The 11,098-nt window shown below is 37.1% G+C and overlaps 1 long non-coding RNA gene across 5 annotated transcripts in view; it reads right to left on the bottom strand.

Moving 5' to 3' along the window:
- Positions 1-9,112, bottom strand: part of LOC138744117 (uncharacterized) — a 140,284-nt gene extending 131,172 nt beyond the window's left edge. For all 5 annotated transcript variants that reach the window (XR_011345295.1, XR_011345294.1, XR_011345292.1 and 2 more), the window contains exon 1: positions 8,955-9,112. This is a non-coding gene — a long non-coding RNA (uncharacterized lncRNA). The remainder of the gene's footprint in view (positions 1-8,954) is intronic.
- Between the last annotated feature and the right edge of the window lie 1,986 nt (positions 9,113-11,098).

The following is an 11,098-nucleotide window of genomic DNA, read 5'->3' on the forward strand; positions in this document are numbered from 1 at the left end:
CTTTAGCTCATTGAAGAATTTCCCTGTTAAGGGAATTGGTAACAATTGAAATGGGTATTGTATCCTAGGGAAGATATTCATTTTAATGCAATTTACCCTTCCTATCAGTGCTAGTGGTAAATCTTTCCAATGTTCTAAGTTATCTTGTAATTTCTTCATTAATGGCTGATAATTTAATTTGTATAGATGGCCTAGATTATTATCTAGTCTAATACCTAGGTATTGGATTGCTTGTGTTTGCCATTTAAATGGTGATTCTTTTTTAAACTTTGTGAAATCCGCATTATTCATTGGCATCGCTTCACTTTTATTTGCATGGATCTTGTATCCTGATATTTCTCCATATTCCTTTAATTTCTTATGTAATTCTTTTATTGATAATTCTGGTTCTGTTAAGTATACTATGACAATATCTGCAAATAGACTGATTTTATATTCCTTCTCTTTTATTTTTATCCCTTTTATTTTATTTTTTGTTCTGCCAATGGTTCTATTGCAAACGTGAACAGTGAGGGAGATAGTGGCCATCCCTGCCTAGTTGACCTGCTTAATTTAAATTGGCTCGATACATATCCATTTACTGTCACCTTCGCCATTGGACCCTTATATAATGCTTTAATCCAATTAATATATTTCTCTGGTAGGTTGAACCTCTGTAATACTTCGAATAAATAATTCCATTCTACCCTGTCAAAGGCTTTCTCTGCATCTAAAGCAACGGCTACTGTTGGCGTCTTATTTCCTTGTACTTCATGAATTAAGTTAATGAACTTACAAACATTGTCCGTTGTTTGTCTTTTCTTAATAAATCCAGTTTGATCTAGTTTTATTATTTTTAGCATACAGTCAGCCAATCTGTTTGCTAATAGTTTTGCAATTATCTTATAATCTGAGTTAAGTTAGAGATATTGGTCTATACGATGTAGGTGTTAGTGGATCTTTCCCCGTCTTTGGTATTTTGTTTTACATGAATCTGGCAAGTTTTGTGTTTCTTCTATTTGGTTCATTACTTCCAGGAGAGGAGGAATTAGTAACTCTTTAAATGTTTTATAGAATTCTATTGGGAGTCCGTCCTCCCCAGGTGTTTTATTGTTCGGTAGCTTTTTTAAAATATCTTGTATTTCCTCTATTTCAAATGGTTTTATCAATTTGTTTTGCTCCTCTTCTTGCAATTTTAGTAGTTCAATTTTAGCTAGAAACTCATCTATTTTGTCTTCTTTCCCTTTGTTCTCAGTTCGGTATAATTCCTTTCCCCTTTTCCCCATTTTCATTTCTCAGTTTTCTTTTTTTGAATGCACTGTATGACAACACTTCTAAAACATAAAATATCTCAACCATTCCCACATCTAAAATTCCCTTAACTCCAAGTATTCCCCCCCCCCTCTCTGAGTCGCCCCTTGTCCCTTGCCGAGCAACCACAACTCCCCTCTCTATTCGGACTGCGAACCCGTTCGCAAGTGTCAACTGATTTCGCAGTTATTCTCTCCCACCCAACACCCTCCAGAAAATACTTTTATCTTCACATTACAATAAAGCTCCCCCTCTTTTCTTCTCTTTTTCTTTTATTTATTTTTTAACCCCTTCTCTTCCCCCCCCCTCTTCTCCCTTACTTCCCTCCTTTAATTCTTACTTATACATTATTTTTACATCTTTATATGTAGTTTGTCATTGCTCTTTGTTCTTGTTACATCTCTTCATCTCAGTTTCTGTCTTGCAGGTGTTCTGCAATTTCTCGTGCTTTCTCCGGATCCGAGAACAGTCTGTTTTGCTGCCCCAGGATAACTATTTTAAGCACCGCTGGATATCTTAACATAAATTATGTTATTTTTTCCATAGGATCGATTTTGTTGTGTTAAACTCCTTCCTCTTCTTTAGGAGCTCAAAACTTATATCTGGGAAGAAATTTTTTTTTGACCTTTGTATTCCAGTAGTTTTTTGTCTTCTCTTATTTTATTCATTGCCTTCTCCAATATATTTTCTCTTGTCGTGTATCTCAGAAATTTTACTAAAACAGATCTTGGTTTTTGTTGTGACTGTGGTTTCAGGGCTAATGTTCTGTGTGCCCTTTCTATTTCCTTTCCTTCCTGCATTTCTGGCATTCCCAGGACTTTTGGGATCCATTCTTTTATAAATTCTTTCATATTTTTGCCTTCTTCATCTTCCTTAAGACCCACTATCTTTATATTGTTTTGCCTACTATAGTTTTCCATTATATCCATCTTCTGAGCTAACAACTCCTGTGTTTCTTTAAGTTTTTTGTCACTTTCTCCCAATTTACTTTTTAAGTTGTTCACTTCCATTTCTAATGCCATTACACGTTCTTCCACATTTTCTAATCCTTTCCCGACATGTTATGACCACTCTATTTCTTCTGTACTTTTCATTTCACTAAATTCTAGTGTCAACCATTCTTTTAATGCTTTCATTTATTCTTGAAATTTTTAAAATCTCTGTACTGTCCATTCATTTTACCTCCTATTCCTCTGTGCAGAGCTTGGTGTTCTTCTTCTTCTTCTTCTTCTGTGTCTGCTCGTGGGTTTGTGTCTTCTATTTCTCTTCCTTGTATCTGTGTCTCTTCCAACTTTCTTGTTGAGCTGCTTGTCTCAGTTTGTTGGGTATTTTTTTTCCCATGGTTCCTCCTGGGCTGGTTATCTTTTGTGTCTCTTGCTTCCTTTTATCCTTCTTACCCCTCCCTTTCCCGTTGGTTTTTTTATCTTCCAGCTGGGAGCCCTGGGGTCAGGCATCTCTCAGCTGTTCGGTGTTCTCCTTGTCGTGCGCATCACGCATGCGCGATTCCTCGCGCGTGTGCAGTTGTGCAAGTCTGTTTGGCTCAGTGAGCTATTTTTGCAGTCCCACGGTCGGTGGGTCATGACCCTACGGGGTCTCCACTAACACTGGGGAGCAGGCTCCTCTTTCCATGGCAGGTTCCTGCTTTTCTGTGCATCTTCCGGAGTCTTTCCTTCTTCTTTTCTTTCTGTTGTTTTTGGTTTTTCTTTCTTAGGTGCCATTTTCTCCACACCTTTATTTTTTATTTGTTGTGATTTGTGTATCTGGGGCTTTGCTTTTTATTCACTTTTTTTCTTCTTTTCTGTAGAGGGCTGGTATTCTCCTACCGGCCACTATTCCATCACGTGACTCCTCCGAAAGTGTTTCTTAAGTGTTTTACATACATAGAAAGGTAAAATATATAGTATATATGCTATATACTAAGATAATCATTTAACTAACTGATGCTAGATAAGGACCATATGTACTTGTTCTAATTTAAAAACAAATTCGAGTTAAAGACAGACCTAGTTAATAGAACTCGCTTTTAAGCCAGGGACTGCCTGCATGTCAATGTATAGATAAAAAAAAACATTCTCTTATTACTGAACATAAATAAAACATTTTTTAAAAATCTGTTTATATGACATGGTTGTCACTGTGTAAGTTCAATTAGGTCAATTTTTATTGCCCATATCTAATAAACTCTGGGAAGGTGGCGAACTGTGAAGAATGAACAATGGTGGGGATTTTCATTGAGGTGGAGGTCATGCCTTTGGGAGATGCAATAGAAGTCTTGGCCGATGTTCCCTCTAATTTTTAGTAGTCAGTGTGCATAAAAACCTTAAGTTGTACATATTATTTTCCTATGACAAAAGTATGTGTGCACTGAATGCTTGTGCAAATGTAAACTTGAAATTGTTTCAAGATAATTTTGGCACAGCCTATCTCTCACGGCTAACAAAACTGTATTGGCATGTTTTAATATAATACAAGAATGATTACATTCTATGAAGTAATGTATTTAGTTAAGATTTTATTCTACACTTTGAACTACTTAGTTCAGTTTGTTGTTCCATTAAATAAAACATCAATTATTAATTACTACATTATTTTAGGTTACTAACCTTTTGCGTGCACGTTAATTTCTTTTGTGTGCTGGTTGCAAAATGTGTGTGCGTGTGTGCACATTGTTATGGGCCCAGAGGAACCCAAAATCCAGCAGCAATAGAAATTCACAAGACAAATGGTTACTTAAACAAAAGTTGCTTTTAATTTTTTTTAAACATAAAAACAGGATCAAACTTTAACTTATTACTATTAATTTAACTTAACCAAACTTAACCCCTTTCTAATTCTAAGTGCATGTGTATGTAATGTGTATAAGTTCAGAAAAGTTATTTGATTCAGTCCAATCTCACTTCTCACTCCTCCAAGTTCATTGGTATCAGGCAATTCTTATACTGTGCACAGAATTTAACATTTATGAATTTTCACAAGGCTCTGGTGGAAACGGTTAAATGGTTACTGCTCGGGAAGGTTCTTGTCAGTTTTCAGAGAGAGAGATTCATTGCTCGTTGGACACACACAAATTGATTCCCTCCGATCAGCCACTTCAGTATCTTGCCGAAGAAACTTGCCCCATCAGGGGTTTCCAAATGATAACCTCCTCTTCTGCAGGACACCACAAAGTTCCTTTTTGTTTCTTTTATTTCAGGTGAAACACTCTAGCCTGTCATTTCCTCTTGTATGGACCACAAGAGTTTTAAACAAGTTTCCAGTTTGCCATGCTGCAGAAACCAATTCTCTCATTGAAATATTGGGAAGTCGATTAATGTTCAGGAGCACATGGGCTTCTGGAGCAAGTAGGGAAATAAGAGTGGAAAAATTGACAGCAGCTTGGGAAACTCATTCCAACCATTTTATGGATGGGGGTTAGAAAGGCAACTCACTTCTATGCTTAAGTGTGCAAATATGGCTAAAAGTCTATGTTTTAATCTGTTTTGCAACAGGAACACCCCAGCCAACACTCTAGGATTGGAACCAGTGTCAGCAAGTTTCACTAATGTTCTCCCCATTTCTTCATTCAAATTGAAGCCAAAGATGACCTCCAAGCAAGGAATAAGTCACAGAGCATTCTTGAGAATAATTATTGAAAGCACTCCTCAGTAAATATTTAGTCCATCATTTCAATTAGATATGGATACTTGCAGAAAAATTTCCACTGGGAAAAGGTCAAATCCAGCATTTACTATTTGAAGATTTTGCAGATTGTGACATCCGCTAACAGCTTTGCTCCCTGTTCCAACCAGTAAACAGCGTGTACCTCAAAGAAATGTAAATATTTGGGCTTTAAATTGGATGACACAATCTGCTCACTATACTTTACTAACCTACGGAATCTAATGTTTAGTTTGTCAGAAGCCTGATATCACCTTTGCCAAATGTTAAAGGTCTCACACAAATTTGGGCCATCACTGTCACAAATCGTATTTTCTATCATTATCACTTCACCAACAATTAAAATACAGTATATAAACACATGGTACGAATGTAGAATAAGTGTTGCTTAGAGAAATGGAACTGCAACATTTTTAAATAGTCAAGACAGGTTGATAATTTCTACGGAACAGAAATCAATGGCAACTGATCTGAACAGATGCTGATATCAGGAATTATTTTTCCATTGTCTGGGCTAGTGATTCCTTTTGTAGTATGCAGTACATCCATGACTCCTGAATTAGCCATTTTTCAAGAGATATGCTTCCTACCATTGCTAAAGCCAATGAACAGCAGCCTGGTCATTCTCCAGGTGGGCCAGGACACAGTGCTACGATAGGGCAGTAGTCATTGAGGACTCTTATTTTCACCCTCGGATATTGGGATAATGGCGGCTCTCTTGATCCCTGAGGGAATGATGGACTGCTGCGGTGAGGTGCTGAAAATGTCCACGAAGACCTCCATCAATTGGTCTGTGCAGTCCTTCAGTACCCGACCAGGTATATTGTCTGGTTCTTGAGCCTGGTGTGGGTTCACCTTAGAAAGGATTCTCCCCACTTCAACTGTGGCTATGCAGTGGGCCCATTCATCAGGGGGACACGGAGCTTTCTTTTGTGTCATCCTGTTATTCTCATCAAACCATTCATAGGTGTTCAGTCTGTCTGGAAGGGAAGCGTTATTGTCCTTAATTTGCAAGGTTGATTTGTGGTTTGTTATATTTTTGATCCCTTGCCGCAAGTGCCTTGTGTCACCAGTGTTGCATAGGTGTCTGTAGATCTTCTGTGCATACCCAGGAGAGTGGTGATAGCTGAGAAAATGGCGAGGATAAAAACTGTAGGGTTCAATGTATGTATCCAATCTGCATTTGTTATCTTGTTGACAGTTTTGAATCCATGCTGCACTCCTCCCTGGATCCTTTGGACTCTCATTTTGCTAATGAGAACTTTTGATGGGCAGAAGATGGTCTGAGCAAGCTTCTTGGGCTGAAGGGTATGCTTTATCTCTCCAGACTCTCTTTAAAAGCCATAGGTTGGATGATGGTCAGGCCTATTATGTCTCCTATAGAACCTCAATAATACTAAGACACGTGTCACGTGCCTGATAAATTAACTCCTCATTCTTTTGCCTTTCCATTAGATTGCACTTGCTATTTCAGATACTTAGAAGATCTCTGGCTTCCATACAATTCCTGGGTCAACAAATCACAAGTGCCATCCCTAATGCACTTCAAAGTATAGTGCACTGAACATTTTATTTTCCTTCATGGAGTCTTTACCATCTTAAAATCTGCTGGCATGATTATCTTTTGATTCCATGCTTACAGCTGCTTCACTGTTAATAATGTTTCATGCATAGACATTCTGTTTAAAAAATGGCTTCAAGCTTCAGTTCTTTGGAGAATGGCTTTGCAGAGTTCTTTGAATGTTTAATTATATCCAGAATATTGGAGTTCTGTGACAATTAGATTAGGTCTTAGAATTTAGTGCTTCTCCCAGCAAATCCAGCTTTCTTTCTTTTTTTAAGCAATTGAGGACACATTGAATATTAGTATTGAAAGTCTTGCTGAACAAGAGCAAAAGCTCATCCATCTACAGTGCTTTTGTCCCTTGAATCTTAAATAATTTTATCTAAACAGATTCACACATGCAACTGAAGGAACCCTTTCTGCATAATTCCAATATCAGAAAATTTCATAAAATACTGTCTTTAATTGACCATTGTTGTTGCTTCTTTTGCAATCAATAATGGTTTTTTATTTCAGGAAATATTATTGAATACCTTGATGGTGAATTAAGGAGTTCCACACTAAGGGGGGCTACCCAGATGGATAAAGAAGAAAATGAAGAGATTACAGCTTTGTGCAGCAGAAATAGACATTAAAGATAAACACAATAGCAACAGTTAAACTGAGTCTGTGGGATAATTTGCTTCCAAACAGATGGAAAGTTATGGAATTATGTTCAAACTTTTATGTCTCAAGAACAGTCAAAATTGACAAAATCTTTCTATGAAGGTTCTATCAGTGAAAGAAACAAGAAGGTTCATAAAAATCTTCATTTATTCAGCATTTTCCAGAATGAGGTATTTAGAAGGAATAATTATTATTCACTCAGAGTTTTAATATATTTGTATGTTTAGAGAAGTCATATAGTCCCCATTCATACAATGAAAAATGTTTATTATTCATGAAACCCTATTCTCCTTTCCCAAAAAATCTTATTGAAAAGAAGCCAAGTATCCACTTGAAAATGCACAAAGTAAATGAATATTAAAAGTACAATAAAATAGCCTTGTACTGACAAGAAACAAAAATGCTTTGTAATTTGATTTTTTTTATCTCATCTTTACAAAACAGAAGAAACTCATTTGTATTTGTAATTAAACCTTCCAATATAAAAACAGTTACCTTCAGAGAGAATTTCTGTGCAATGAACCCAGACGACAAATTTAATTAATTTGAATACTTAGGGAGCAATGTTACTGTTTAAATGTTTCTGTTTTCTGTTCAGATGATTTCCAAAGGAATTTATCCAAACAAGTAATTTTATCCAAAATATTAAAAGCAAAAATGTAAAAAAATATTGATTCCAGTACAGTGCATGTATATAAATAACAGTAAGATTATACTTGAATCTCATTTTGTAATGGTTCACTGATTATTTGTGGATTCAATTTATACTGTAGATGTTAAAGAAAATACTTGTTCCATCTTCAACGCAAAATGAAATTGAGATCCTAAAATTCTAATTTTCTTCCTATGCTTCTGATTTTTCCTGCAAAAAAGCTCAGTGAACTGTCTTTTTAATCTTACAATGGGTTTTCTCTGCAGAAAACTTTCATATATTAAAAAAATGACAATTGGTACACAAAATGCAGGGTCATTTATACTCACAATATATAAAAATAATCTTGTCATGCTATAAATAACTATGCCAAGAGATTCTGTTAAATTCAAAACCTTAATAATAATTTGTCTAACTCGAAGTGCATCCAAAGACTCGAAATAAAATATTCCATTTTGTTGATATATTCAAGTTTGAGTAAAGCTATTTAGCTTTACAAATATAAATTCTTCCAACCACGTGTCCACAGCCCAGCATTATGTTTTAAAATGATTGACAATATAATCTCAGTGCATCGCAGGTTCAACGTCAGACTTAATGCCAGACAAAAAATTTAATTCTATCTCTGTTGCCATAATTAATCTGTTGACTTGTATATTTTTCCCTCAGTCAACTTTTCTCTTCCCCTCATCTTTGAAAGATTCTAAATATAGCTAAAAAAACCCCACAGATTATACTCCAGCAATGAGTTCAAGTGGCCATTATTCATCAACAAATATTGGCAAAATGCTACTCCAAGAGAGGCATCTCATCTAAATCTGAAGTGAGATATTTAGAGTTATTTAATTTACAAACAGATTGACAATGATCATAAATGAAATCATGAGAGGCCAAAACATCAATATGTTTTTCTTTCCACAGACTGCCTGGCAGTACCCCATCCAACCATGGTGACTTGCCTTCTCACCCACTCTCACCACCCCCTATAACTTTCCCCTCTAGGAGGTACAACACCTGTCCATGCAACTGCTATCTCACCAGGGACCTAAATGTGCACTTCAAGCATAAAGCCCTCCAAAAGGTAGTGGACACAGCTCAGGACATCACAGGCAAAATTTTCCCTACCAGTGAGAACATCTTCAGAGAACGCTGCCGTTGGAGAGCAGCGGCAATCACCAAGAATCCACACCACCCAGCATATGCTCTGTTTTCACTGCTGCCATCAAGAAAGAGGTTTAGGGGCCACAAGACTCGCACCACTAGGTTCAGAAACAGCTGCTACCCCTCCACCATCAGAATACTCAATGACAAACTCAATCGGGGCTCATTTAAGGACTCTGATTTGTGCAATTTATTGATCTCATTATTGCGAAGTCAGTTTATTTACATTCATTATCTATTTACAGTTCTTTATTTGCTTACATGGTATTTCTACACATGGTATGATTGTAGTAAAAGCACACCAAAATGCTGGATGAATTCAGCAGTAAATTGGAAGAACACCTCATCTTCATCCAACTCGATGGTATTAATATTGAATTCTCTGGCTTTCATTAAACCACTCCCCCCCTTCTTCCCCAGCTCTGTCTCTCTCCCTTTTCCCTCTCTCCTTTCACACAAACAAAATCAATGCTCACCTCTTCCCTTATCATATCCAATTAACCCCTTTTGTTGGTCTGGAACCTCCTCCCAGCCAGCACTGTCTTTATTCTAAGATTTCCTGTTTCTTGCTTATTCTTTCCTTATTCCTTCAAGGAGGCCTCAAATGTCGGCAATATATCTTTGTCTCCTATGGATGATGAAAGACCAGCTGAGTTCCTCTGGCATTTCAGCGTGTTTTTACATTCATCTCTGCCTTACTGGCAGATATGTGACCAATAATGTGCAACCTTCAACCTACACATTTTGTTCACTGTTGGACCAGGAACAAATCCCATAGCAGGCATGAATTAAAGTGGCATTCTCAAAATATCAATGTTTTGCTCTCTGCGTGTGTCAGAATACTGCTCAGTGCTTTGCAAATGTCATTGCAGGGTTTCTCAGTGCTTAATGGGGAAAAAAAAATCACTCTACAGATACATGCTGTGACCTCTACAGGCTTATGTCTCTGCTCCTCACAATGGTATGGGACCTGATCATATCAATGAGTTTCAGGTTGAGAGGGGATATAGCTCAAGACACTAAAGGTATGACCTCCCAATGCTCTCCCCACTTTTCTTCCTTGATGGCAGCCTAATATGATTGTATCATGGCTGCATGAAAAGACAAAGACTGACAAAGCAGCTCCACATACAGTGTTGCCATCCAGAATCAAAGCAACTCAGAATAAAACGAACAAACATGATCTTTTAAAGCTAAATTTCACCTCTTTTAGCCACTTGTTTATGGGTTTCCTGATTAAGCAATGGGGTTAAAAGCAGCATGAGTGAATCCAATGTCTCGGGAAATGTAGGGTGTCCCTTGAATAAGACAGGCATTGGGTTACCCTGCTTAACACATTTTTCGTGTAGACTTTGATTGTTTTCCTGCTGTTTATGGGGCCTTTGCTGTATGCACTGGGCTTCCTATATTGCAATGTTCACAAACCCAAGGCCTGGAAAAATAAAGTGCTCTGTGTTGGCCTGAAGACATGGTACCTGTCAACTAAATGTAAGTTGTTTATTCTTAGCAATCCACTGTAATATTTATATCATTGGGCTTCTCAGGCCCATGTTATTGTTAGTTTTGTGTGAACAGAACCCAAAAAGGGTCACACAAAGGATTGCATAAATATTCACCATCATCTTCTTTTCAAGTCTGAAAGATAATTATCTCATACTTGATTTTTGTACGTAGAAATTACCATATCAGTTCTCAATCTTTACCTCTCCACTCACTTATCACTTTAAGTATTCTCTATGCCATAGGTGCTCTGTGATTAGTAAGGGATTGTTTAAGGGGGTATGTGAGTGGGAATGGAAGGTTGAGAATCACTGCTCTAGACCCAATTGTTACTGAAATATTTTGCTTGAGAAAAATTGTCATTGACCCATTTCCTTTGGAGTTGTGAAACCGTGCACATAACGAGTCAATGGTTTTCAAACTTTTTCTTTCCACCCACATACCCCCTTAAGCAATCCCTTACTAATCACAGAGCACAGGGATTACTTAAAGTGATAAGTGAGTGGAAAGGAAAAGGTTGAGAACCAGTGCTTAAAACTATATGGGAGAATTTGTAAAGACACAATGCTGTAGAAACTCCGCAGGTCAAAGTGTTCTTTATACAGAAA

This window comes from Narcine bancroftii, chromosome 10 (assembly GCF_036971445.1).
Source record: "Narcine bancroftii isolate sNarBan1 chromosome 10, sNarBan1.hap1, whole genome shotgun sequence".
NCBI lineage: Eukaryota > Metazoa > Chordata > Chondrichthyes > Torpediniformes > Narcinidae > Narcine > Narcine bancroftii.